Source organism: Palaemon carinicauda, chromosome 9 (assembly GCF_036898095.1).
Source record: "Palaemon carinicauda isolate YSFRI2023 chromosome 9, ASM3689809v2, whole genome shotgun sequence".
In the NCBI taxonomy this organism is placed as follows: Eukaryota; Metazoa; Arthropoda; class Malacostraca; order Decapoda; family Palaemonidae; genus Palaemon; species Palaemon carinicauda.
Genome location: NC_090733.1, coordinates 75,026,364 through 75,039,836, shown reverse-complemented (window position 1 = coordinate 75,039,836; position 13,473 = coordinate 75,026,364).

The window sequence follows — 13,473 nt, the reverse complement described above, 5'->3', positions numbered from 1 at the left end:
TCGTTTGTGTTTTTCACCTACTTGGGTAATTCGAAATCCTATTTCACTCCTGTATTCTTTGGGTTGATAACATCATTACCATCATTTTCAAAAAATCATAACACATTTTGATTATACAAGAAAATAATAAAATAATTCATGCATCATTCAAGAAACCCTAGCGAGATAAAAATTTTCTATCTTAAATGAGAGACAATTTCTTACTTTTTACTGAGAGACGTAATTAAGAGAGAGATTCTTTTCCTCACATTTCCTATGCGAATTTCTTCTGTTAATATTACTTCATCGCTTCGGTAATTATTTCTTGTGTTTAAATTCTTGTTTCGTCTCACGTCTTGGCTATTCATTTGGCATCTTGATGTTTATTCAGCAATGTCACCAAAGTAAATATCTGGAAGAATTTATTCATTAATGTATGCACTGATAAATATCACACAGCATTTTACTGCCACCATTTTGTGATGCATTATGGGGCAAAATCAAGCATCACTTCAATATTGTTTTCAATTAATAAAAGTTATTCAATCATTCATATCAGTGCAAATAATTATCTATATTTAGACCCTCAAGAGAGTGGGTGCAGGTAAAAGGCCGTTTAGTTCCTTAACTTTACTGGTGAACTTAGTGAACAACAATTTTACAGTAATCTTCTACGTTGAATAATCAGTTTTAATCATAGACTGGAACAATTCAACTCTTGAAGATTGGAGGCTACAACCGTAGACCTCTGCTACACACTTCAGCATTCGGAATGTGAAATCCATGAGTTCGATGTGGCCGAATAGGGAATCCTTTCTTCAATAGGTGTCCACTCATCGACACTCTTCTCGGTAATTTCTTCTACATCGTAGATAATCTGATACCTCCCGGTTGGAAGGTAAAATTGTTGGCAGAAGGGGAACTTGGTCCCATCGTCGTCCTGCTTTGGACGCTTAGAAAATTTCCTCTGGATTAATTTGACGTTAAGTAAGTGCCTGCCAACTCGGCACTTGCTGTGGGGCCTCGCCTCAGGACGGAGGAGAAGGGACAACCAACCGACTATCGCGGTTTACTTTAGGAAAGAGCGCGCCTCTTCTATCCCACCATCAGCTTAAGTAGCCCAGAACAAGGGTGTTGTAATTACGTCATGTCATGTGACTGTTCTTGTGTTTTATTGGTCCCCTCTTCTGACGTAATGGTAGCGTCATACATTGCTTTGTGTCATTACCTGCTTCTTTGCAGCCGGCGAATCATGCGCGCATTTCTGTTGAGTGAGTCATGTGATATGTTTTCATGATTTGGCCTCGATTTGTTTTCATCGTTTGGGGCCTGTTTTGCCTAGCTAAACACAACATAAGCACTTTTCACAAACATTGGCTTTCAAATGCCATTTCACTCCAAGTTCCTCTCTCTCTCTCTCTCTCTCTCTCTCTCTCTCTCTCTCTCTCTCTCTCTCTCTCTCTCTCTCTCTCTCTCTCTCTCTCTTTATTTATTTATTTAAATCAATGTCTCTCTATCGTTTAACTAACGAATAAAACTCATAAAATACTTAATCAGATACACATATCAACTTATTCATGTGAAATTTTCTCCTTTACATGACAGAGTCCTATTACTCTACCTAGAAAGATATCAACCAAGAGACCTCATTACTGTGATGTCCATCACTATAGTTCTCCCGATATATAATAAGAGACCTTGCTACAATGAGGCTCATTCTGTAACTCCTGGGATATATACCAAGATACCATGTTACAGTGAGACCCATCACTATAGCTCCAATAATATATACCAAAAGACCTTGTTATAGTGAGGCCCATCAGTATAGCCCATGGGATATCTACCAAGAGGCCTAGCTAGAGTGAGGCCCATCACTGTAGCTCCCAGGATATATACCAAAAGACATTGCTATAGTGAGGACCATCACTGTAGCTCCTGGGATATCAACCAAGAGACCTTGCAACTTTGCGGCCCATCATTGTAGCTCCAGGAATATCTACCAAAAGACCTTGCTAGAGTGAGGCCCATCACTTTAGCTCCCGAGATATCTATCAGGAGAGCTTGTTAGAGTGAGGCCCATCACTGTAGCTCTCAGGATATCAACCAAGAGACCTTGCTATGATAAGGCCCATCAATGTAGCTCCTGGGATATCTATCACGAGACCTTGTTACAATGAAGTCCATCACTGTAGGTCTAGGGATATCTACCAAGAGACCTACTTACAGTGAGCCATATCACTTCAGCTCCCGGGATATCTACCAAAAGACCTTGCTCAGTGAGGCCCGTCACTGTAGTTTCATCTACCAAGAGACCTGGTTATAGTAAGGCCCATCATTGTAGCTCCCTGGATATCTACCAAGAGACCTTACTACATTGAGACCCATCGCTGTAATTCCCGTGATATATAACAAGAAACCTGGTTACAGTGAGGCCCATGACTGTAGCTCCCGTGATATCTACCAAGAGACCTGGCTACAATGGGGCCCATCACTGTAACTCCCAGGATATATAATGAGACACCTGGTTACACTGAGGCCCATCACTGAAGCTCCTGGGACACATACCAATAGACCTTGTTGCAGAGGGACCCATCACTGTAGCTCCCAGGATATCTACCAAGCGACCTAACAACATTGGGGCTCATCTCTGTAGCTCTTGGGATATTTACCAATACACCTTGCTACAGTTAGGCCCATCACTGTAAGGTCCTGTGATATATACCAAGAAACCTTGATACAGTAAGGCCCATCACTGTAGCTCTTGAGATATATACCAAGAAATCTTGCTACAGTGAGGCCTATCACTTTAGTTCCCAGGATATACCCTAAATACCTTGTTGCAGTGAGTCCCATCACTCTAGGTCACGGGATATCCACCTAGCGACTTTGTTGCAGTGAGGCTCATCACTGTAGCTCCTGGGATATATACCAAGAGACCTAGCATCTATGGGGCCATCACTGTAGCTCCTGGGATATATACCAAGAGACCTAGCATCTATGGGGCCATCACTGTAGCTCATGGAATATATACCAAGAGACCTTACTACAATTAGGCACATCACTGTAGGTTCCAGGGTATATACCAAGAGACATTGCTATAGTGAGGCACATCACTGTAGCTCCTGGGATATACACCAAGTGACCTACCAGATATGGGGCCCATTACTGTAGCTCATGGAATATATACCAAGACACCTTGCTAAAGATAGGCCATCAATGTAGGTTCCAGGATATATACCAAGACACATTGCTCCAGTGAGGCCCATCCCTGTAGCTCCAGGGATATTTACCAAGTGATCTAGCAGCTATGGGGCCTATCCATGTAGCTCATTGAATATATACCAAGAGTCCTTGGTATAGTTAGGCCCATCACTGTAGGTTCTGGGATATATACCAAGAGACATAGCAACAGTGAGGCCCATCACTGTAGCTCTTGTGATATATGCCAAGAGACCTTGCTATAGAGAGGCCAATCACTGTAGTTCTAGGTATATCTACCAAGAGACCTTGTTGCAGTGAGGTTCATCACTGTAGCTCCCGGGACATAAACCAAGAGACCTTATTACCGTAAGGCCCATCAGTGTAGACACTGGGACATCTACTAAGACACCTTTCTATAGTGAGGCTTATCACTGTAGCCACCAGAATATATACCAAGAGACTTGCTACAGTGATGCTAATCATTGTAGCTCCAGGGATATTTTCCAAAAGACCTTGATACAGCGAGGACCATCACTCTAACTCCTGGGATATCTGCCAAGAGACTTTGTTACAGTGAGGCCCATCACTGTAGCTCCCGGAATTTCTACCAAAACCCCTTGCGACAATGAGGCTCATCACTGTAGCTAGAGTGATATGTAATAAGAGACCTTACTAGAGTAAGGCCCATCACTGTAGCTCTTGAGATTTCTACCAAGAGACGTTGCTGCAATAAGGCCCATCACTGTGGCTCCCGGGATATCTACTAAGAGACCTTTTTACAGTGAGATCCATCACTTTAACTCTTGGGATATCTATCAAGAGACCTTGCTACAGTGAGGCCCATTACTGTAGCTTCCAAGATATCTACCAAAATACTTGGCTATAATGAAACCCGTCACTATAGCTCCCCGGATATCTACCAAGAGATGTGGCTAGATTAAGGCCCATCATTGTAGTTCCCTGGATACCTACTAAGAGACCTTGTTAAAGTGAGGCCCCTCACTCTAACTACTGGGATATTTAGCAAGAGACATGACTACAGTGAAGCTCGTCACTCTAACTCCCAGTATATATACCAAGACACCTGGTTACAGTGGGGCCAATCACTGTAGCTCCCAGGATATCTACCAAGAGACCTCGCTACAGTGAGGCCCATCACTGTAACTCCCGGGATATATGACAAGACACCTGGTTACATTGATGCAAATCACAGTAGCTTCCCGGATATCTACCAAGAGACCTGGCTACAGTTAGGGCCATCCCTGTAGCTCCAGGGATATCTACCAAGAGACCTGGCTACAGTGATGCCTATCACTGTAGTTCCTGGGATATCTACCTAGATACCTGGTACAGTGAGGCCCATCAATGTAGCTCCCAGAATATCTACAGAGATACCTTGTTGTAGTGAGGCCTATCACTGTATGTACCAGAATATCTACCAATAGACTGTTTTAGTGAGGCCCATCACTATAGCTCCTGGGATATCTACCAAAAGACCTATCTGCAGTGGGGTCCACCATTCTAGCTCCTGGGATATATACCAAGAGACCTTATTGCAGTTAGGTCCATCCCTGTAGCTCCCGGGATATATACCAAGAGACCTAGCTACAGTGCGGTCCATCACTGTTGCTTTTGAAATATATACCTAAACACCTCAGTGGGCCCATCATTGTAGCTCCTTTGATTTATACCAAGAAATCTTGTTACACTGAGGCCATCAATGTAATTCTTGGGATATATGTCAAGAGACCTTGCTACAGTAAGGCCCATCACTCTAACTCCTGGGATGTATACTAAGAGACATTGTTACAGTGAGGCCCACCACTGTAACACCTGGGATATATACCAAGAGACCTTGTTACACTGAGGCCAATCACTAACTCCTGGGATATATACCAAGAGACCTTGTTACACTGAGGCCAATCACTAACTCCTGGGATATATACCAAGAGACCTTTTTACACTGAGGCCAATCACTAACTCCTGGGATATATACCAAGAGACCTTGTTACGGGGAAGCCAATCAGTGTAGCCCTTGGTATATCTACCAATAAACCTTTCAACAATGAGGCTCATCACTCTAGCTCCCGTGATATCTACCAAGATACCTTGCTACAATAAAGCCCATCACTGTAGCTCCAAAAGACTTTCTAACAACGAGGTACATCACTTTAGCTCCTGGGATATCTACCAAGAGACCTGCCTACAGTGAGGCCCATCACTGTAGCTCCTGGGATATCTACCAAAAGACCTGGCTACAGTGAGGCCCATCACTGTAGATCCCGGGATATCTACAAAAAGACCTGAATGCAGTAAAGCCCATAATTGTACCTCCCTGGATATCTACCAAGAGAACTTGCTACATTGTGCCTAATAAAAGATAATCTCTAAATTCACGTTATGCAAGTTGGTTAACTAAAGAAGATATTTCTAGGTGATCAGATAGGGACTGCAACTGAATCACTTCCCTTTGTAGATTTTATTATAATGGTTGTTTCTAATCTCACATGGCTACCACGAGGATCATCACTGTAACTCCAAGGATATATACCAAGACACCTGGTTACAGTGAGGCCCATCACTGTAGCTCCCAGGATATCTACCAAGAGACCTCGCTACAATGAGATACATCACTGTAGCTCCTGGGATATCTTTCAGGGGACCTGACTACAGTGAAGCTTATTACTGTAACTCCCGGGATATCTACCAAGAGCCCTGGCTTAACTGAGGCCCATCACTCTAGATCTCAGGATATCTACCAAGAGACCTGGCTACGGTGAAGCCCATCACAGTAGTTCCGTGATATCTACCGAGAGACCTAGCTTCAGTGAGACCCATCACTCTAGAACTCAGGATATCTACCAAGAGACCTGGCTTCAGTGAGGCCCATCACTGTAGTTCCATGATATCTACCAAGAGACCTTGTACAGTGAGACCCATTAATGTAGCTCCCGGATTGTATACCTAGACACTATGCAACAGTGAGGCCTATCACTGTAAACCCTCGGATATATACCAATAGACCTGGCTACAGTGAAGCTCATTACTGTAGCTTCTGGGACATATGCCAAAAGACTTTGCTTCAGTGAGATCCATCACTCTAGCTCCTAGGATAAATACCCAGAAACCTTGTTATAATGAGGCCAATCACTCTAGCTCCTGGGATATATACCAAGACACATTGTTACCGTGATGCTAATGACTGCAGCTCCTGGGATATCTACCAAAAGACCTTGCTACAGTGAGGCTCATCACTGTAACTCCTGGGATATAAACCAAGACACCTGGCTACAGTGAAGCTCATCACTGTAGCTTCTGGGACATATACCAAGAGACTTTGCTACAGTGAGGCCCATCACTGTAGTTCCTGAAATTTATACCAAAAGACCTTGTTACTGTGAGACCCATCTCTGTAGCTCCTGGGATATATACCAATAAACCTTGTTACTCTGAGACCCATCACTGTAGTTCCTTGGATTTATACCAAGAGACCTTTCTACTGTGAAGCCCATCACTGTAGCCCCCTGGGATATATACCAAGACACATCTTTACACTGAAACCCATCACTGTAGCTCCTGGATTATATACCAATAGACCTTTTTACAGTGAGGCCCATCATTGTAGCCCCCTGGGATATATACCAAGACACATCTTTACACTGAGACCCATCACTGTAGCTCTTGGGTTATATACCAATAGACCTTTTTACAGTGAGGCCCATCACTGTAGCTCCTGAGATATATACCAAAAGACCTTGTTACCGTGAGGCCCATCTCTGTATCTCCTGGGATATATACCAAGACACATTGTAACTCTGAGGCCCATCACTGTAGCTCCTTGGATTTATAAAAAGAGACCTTGTCACAGTGAGGCCGATCACTGTAGCTCCTGGGATATATACCCAGACATATCGTTATACTGAGGTCCATCACTGAAGCTTCTTGGATTTATACCAAGAGACCTTTCTACTGTGAGGCCCATCACTGTAACCCCCTGGGATATATACCAAGACACATCTTTACACTGAAATCCATCACTGTAGCTCTTGGGTTATATACCAATAGACCTTTTTACAGTGAGGCCCATCACTGTAGCTCCTGAGATATATACAAAAAGACCTTGTTACAGTGAGGCCCATCTCTGTATCTCCTGGGATATATACCAAGACACATTGTAACTCTGAGGCCCATCACTGTAGCTCCTTGGATTTATAAAAAGAGACCTTGCCACAGTGAGGCCCATCACTGTAGCCCCTGGGATATATACAGAGAGACCTTGCTACAATGAGGCCCATCACTGTAGCTCCTGGGATATATACCCAGACATATCGTTATACTGAGGTCCATCACTGAAGCTTCATGGATTTATACCAAGAGACCTTTCTACTGTGAGGCCCATCACTGTAACCCCCTGGGATATATACCAAGACACATCTTTACACTGAAATCCATCACTGTAGCTCTTGGGTTATATACCAATAGACCTTTTTACAGTGAGGCCCATCACTGTAGCTCCTGAGATATATACCAAAAGACCTTGTTACAGTGAGGCCCATCTCTGTATCTCCTGGGATATATACCAAGACACATTGTAACTCTGAGGCCCATCACTGTAGCTCCTTGGATTTATAAAAAGAGACCTTGCCACAGTGAGGCCCATCACTGTAGCTCCTGGGATATATACAGAGAGACCTTGCTACAGTGAGACCCATCGCTGTAGCTCCTGGGATATATACCCAGACATATCGTTATACTGAGGTCCATCACTGAAGCTTCTTGGATTTATACCAAGAGACCTTGCTACAGTGAGGTCCCATTACTGTAGTTCCTTGGATTTATAAAAGGAGACCTTGCTACTATGATGCCCATCACTGTAGCCCCTGGGATATATACCAAGAGACCTTGCTACTGTGAGGCCCATCACTGTAGCTCCTGGTATATATACCAAGAGACCTTGTTACAGTGAGGCCCCATCATTGTAACTCCTTGGATTTATAAAGAGATCTTGCTACAGTGAGGCCCATCATTGTAGCTCCTGGGATATATACCAAGAGACCTTGCTACAGTGAGGCCCCATTACTGTAGTTCCTTGGATTTATAAAAGGAGACCTTGCTACTATGATGCCCATCACTGTAGCCCCTGGGATATATACCAAGAGACCTTGCTACTGTGAGGCCCATCACTGTAGCTCCTGGTATATATACCAAGAGACTTTGTTACAGTGAGGCCCCATCATTGTAACTCCTTGGATTTATAAAGAGATCACTGTAGTGAGGCCCATCACTGTAGCTCCTGGGATATATACCAAGAGACCTTGCTATAGTGAGGCCCCATTACTGTAGCACCTGAGTTATATACCTAGCAACCTTGTTTCACTGAAGCCCATCACTGTAGCTCCTGTTACTGAATCTGGAATCTAGAGGATAAACGAGTTTCCTTCAGAATGATTAATATGAGTCTGAACTTTAGATATTGATTGAGAAATTGCACGTCTAACAGACAAATAATTTATGATTCTATTAACATTTCTGCTAAGTCTACCCTTTGATTTTAACTGCTTTAAATATTTTTTTTTCCAGCAAAGAGGAAGGTTACTTTCCTGTTGACCCACACACAACAGCAAGATTTCCATTTTTTCCCATATTGAGAACAATTTCTGACTTTTGCCTCACAAACACCCATATCAGGATGTCTATCTTCTCCACATCTAAAGCATCTCTCATTTGTATATAAATTGTTGGTTGCTTTCTTTCATTCCCTTCTGTAGCATGAATTTTATATATATATATATATATATATATATATATATATATATATATATATATATATATATATATTCTGGGGGGTCATTCCCTGTATCTTAGCACTATTTTCATTATCACTCTCCAAATCCTAGAAAATATCTACAGCCCTCTGCTGATTCCCTTCCTTCATCTTCAGCATACGCTTTAGAGCTTGTTCATCATTACTGGCAGCAACAATACATTCTCTCAATCTATTGTCCATACACTTTGAACAAAAGCTACAGTATCCTGCAATTTTTCGGATACAGCAAAGAAATCTTCATAACTCTCACTTGCTTCTTGTTTCCTAAGATAGAATTCTCTTCTGTCGATGATACTTTTCTTTTGGCCGTGTAAGTGACATTCCAGGTCATCAAATATGATTTAAGATCACCCTTAGCCAAAAGTTAGAGGGCATATAATGTTCATGTTCAGTCTTCATCTAAAAGCAAAATGAAAACCGACCTTTCCTCAGTAGGTGTTAGTTTTATTTCAGTCAACATTGCATAACCTTTGAATTTATGCTGCCAAGCATAAAACTTCTTCCTCCTTCCTTATCCTTATTTTTTGTTTGGGTTCCCCCAGGTCCCTCAGTGTGAGGCACCTCGTATATCCACCAGAGAGTTGCTAATACATCTTCCGGTGTATTTTGCATCTTCCAGTCTTGGATGGTCTGGGATGCATCTTAGGTATTTATCGAGCTGATTTTTAAACGCATCTACGCTCACTCCTGATATGTTTCTTAGATGAGCTGGCAGCACATTAAATAGTCGCTGCATTATCGATGCTGGTGCGTAGTGGATTAGTGTCCTGTGCGCCTTTCTCAGTTTACCTGGAATGCTTTTTGGCACTATTAATCTACCTCGGCTTGCTCTTTCTGATACTTTAAGCTCCATGATGTTTTCAGCAATTCCTTCTATTTGCTTCCATGCTTGTATTATCATGTAGCGTTCTCTTCTCCTTTCTAGACTGTATAGTTTTAAAAATTGCAGTCTTTCCCAGTAATCAAGGTCCTTAACTTCTTCTATTCTAGCAGTATAGGACCTTTGTACACTCTCTATTTGCGCAATATCCTTTTGGTAGTGTGGGTACCATATCACATTGCAGTACTCGAGTGTACTACGCACATAAGTTTTGTAAAGCATAATCATGTGTTCAGCTTTTCTTGTTTTAAAGTGTCTGAATAACATTCCCATTTTTGCTTTACATTTAGCCAACAGTGTTGCTATTTGGTCGTTGCATAACATATTCCTATTTAAAATTACACCAAGGTCTTTAATTGCTTCCTTGTTTGTGATTGTCTCATTATTAGGTCCCTTGTATGCATACACCATTCCTTCTCTGTTTCCATAATTTATTGATTCGAATTTATCGGAGTTAAATACCATCCTATTTATCTCCGCCCATTCATATATTTTGTTTAGATCTCTTTGTAGTGAGTTCCTATCTTCATCACAAGTAATTTCTCTACTTATTCTTGTGTCATCGGCGAAACTTCTCACTACGGAGTTTTCAACATCACAGTCTATGTCTGAGATCATAATAACAAATAGCAGTACAGCTAATACCGTACCTTGGGGCACACCAGATATTACCTGGGCTTCATCTGATTTCTCGTCATTTGCAACCACTATCTGTTTTCTGTTTTGCAGGAATTCTTTTACCCATTTTCCTATCTTTCCCACAATATTATGCTTTCTCATTTTTTTCTCCAATATGTTATGGTCTACCTTGTCAAAGGCTTTTGCAAAATCTAGATAGATCACATCTGTGTCTTTTTCATTTATCATAGTATTGTATATGTTTTCATAGTGAGCTATCAGTTGGGTCTGTGTACTTTTTCCAGGTACGAAACCGTGTTGACCCATATTAAACAAATTATTTTTGACCAAATGGTTCATTATTTTCTTTTTTATTACCCTCTCATACACTTTCATAATATGTGATGTTAGACTAACAGGTCTATAATTGCTTGCCTCTAGTCTTGATCCACTTTTGAAGATAGGGGTTATATAAGCTAATTTATGTTTAACATATATCTCGCTCATATCTATACTCTGTCTTAGCAGTATTGCAAGTGGCTTCGCGATAGTGTTTGCAGTTTTTTTTTAACAAAATCGCTGGAACTCCATCTGGTCCGGCTGCCGATCCATTTTTAATTTTGTTTATAGCCGTGACAATATCTGCTTCATTAATATCTATATCCGTTAGATATTCAACATTTTCTTCTCTCATTTCTGTTTCAAAGAGTGACGAGGAAAAGTGAGGTACAGGTGTGGCACTATGATTAATTTTAAACTTGAAATGCTCATCATTTTGTCTTATTTCGGCACCATCAAATTTTTTCACGAATTTCGTTGACATTTCCTTTTTGTATGGTCATTGTTTCTAACATCATAGTTGAACGATCTTTCGTCTTCTGAGCCACGTCCGTTTGCAAAAGGATGATGTTGATTTTTTTTGGTATAAAAGTTTGAGTCATGGCTTCACAGTCAATTCTCAAAAGTGATAGCTATTGCAGACTTCCCTGTCAAACAAAATATAACAGGTCTTCGATCTTTTACGGTTTTGTGACCAGCGTGGGAGATTTCCTTCAGTAACTACACATGAAGTAAAACTTCTCAGAGATTTATTGAGGCTGCATAATTAATGGTGTTGGACTACTCAACTTGATTTATTTTTAGGACTATAGAGGAAGAACTTATTGTAACCACTATTCTTGCACATTTGAAGAAGCTTTGCGTTGTTGGAGACTGATACAATGAGACCTCATGGTCTAGGGTAAGCTTTGCTTCAAAAACACGGAAATGACTGGAAAATAACATAATGTGGCTCAAAATTTCTTTTGAAACGTTGAAACAAGATATGCTTTGATGGATCTGGAAATGACAGTTAGATTAAGAACAGTAAGGAAATGTCATACTTACTTGACAGGATTGCCTAATTTTGATGTTGTGGTGGATCATAGACTATTGATACCAATTCTTAATCAAGACTTTAATACTAGAGAGATAAGATAAGTAGTTTCAGTTTTACTGTTCACTGGCAGAAGGGAAGTTGTCGTTGTATTCAAGATGCTTTATCACATGCACCAGTTCAGGATCCTACGGAAGAGACTTTTGATTGAGGATGGATCCACAGATCCCTTTCATTTTGCCCTTTGAATTCTCATGACATGACTGAGGATGGCATGATTCTAGCACCTTTAAGGGACAGAATGTTGGAGAGAGTATGTGTTGCTACTCAAAAGGCTGCAAAATACAATTCACTCCTGGAAGTTATAATAAAAGATTTTTCTAAACACTGCCATAACTAGAAAGTAGAACTCAGGCTTTTCTTGAATGTACCTGGCATGCTTGCTGATGCTTCACTTTCGTAGAAATTGTCCAGAAGCTGATTATGACTACTTTTAGGAATGGACCTTTTCTACCAAGGTAAAGATATGGATCAAGTTATGATCCAACTAAATGTTTGCCGTCAGTTATACAGGAACCTCTTATTAAAGGAATATAATGTATCTTCCTCGTATTTCCTTGCCAGTCTATGAGAGCTTAAGCAAGAACGTGCTTTTGGTCTGTTTACCCGCGGAAGGGTCTAGAGCCTGCCACCAGACATTGCAGGAGTGGATCTCAGATTTTTTTGTAAAGGGGGTTCCAGGCTCCATGGCCCTTACGTGTCTCTAACAAAAGGTAGTGGGGATGGTGAACATAACGAGCTATTTCAACTACGCAGTCTGGGGCAAGCGGTAGTTCCTGCAGCAGGTGGCATTTGATGACAATTTCAATGCACGATTAGCTACAAAATAACTAGTTGAAATGCATATTTTTTTAAATCTTGGTCATAATTTACAACATAATTCCATCTCTATTTCAGAATATGTAACCATTTCAGGTGTAATTTTGAGTCCTATGATGATATGTCTGGCAATTAATTGGAAGTTGTATTAAAAAGAATAAGGTAATGATCATTGCTGTGTAACCATGTGTCCAGTAATCATGTACATGATAATCAATGATGGAATTGTGAAAATAAATGTTTTGAATTATTAGTTCTATAAACGTTCATTTAGGATTAATGTTATATAAATAATGATGAGAGTCCTAGACACGTTTTTCTTCTATTTGAGAGTGTAGCCTCACGTTGGCTGAATATGGAAAAAAAAAAAATCATGATCTTAAACAATTATTTATTTTTTCACACTGCACACACATGATATGGGGTTTGTCCTAGAAAACAAACTCGTTTCATATCCTGGGCGTAGGGGTAGGGAGGGGGCAAAGATCTATAGTTCCTCCCCACCCACACTAATATCCAAATATGTACTTTTATAGTAACTCAAAAAAGATTCAAAGACATTAGATTGCAAAAAAAGCTTAAATCATTCAAAATTACTTTCTTGAATTATTGTACTTCTATATTTATATATATAAATATATATATATATATATATATATATATATATAAACATATACACACATATACATTATATATATATACATATACGTGTGT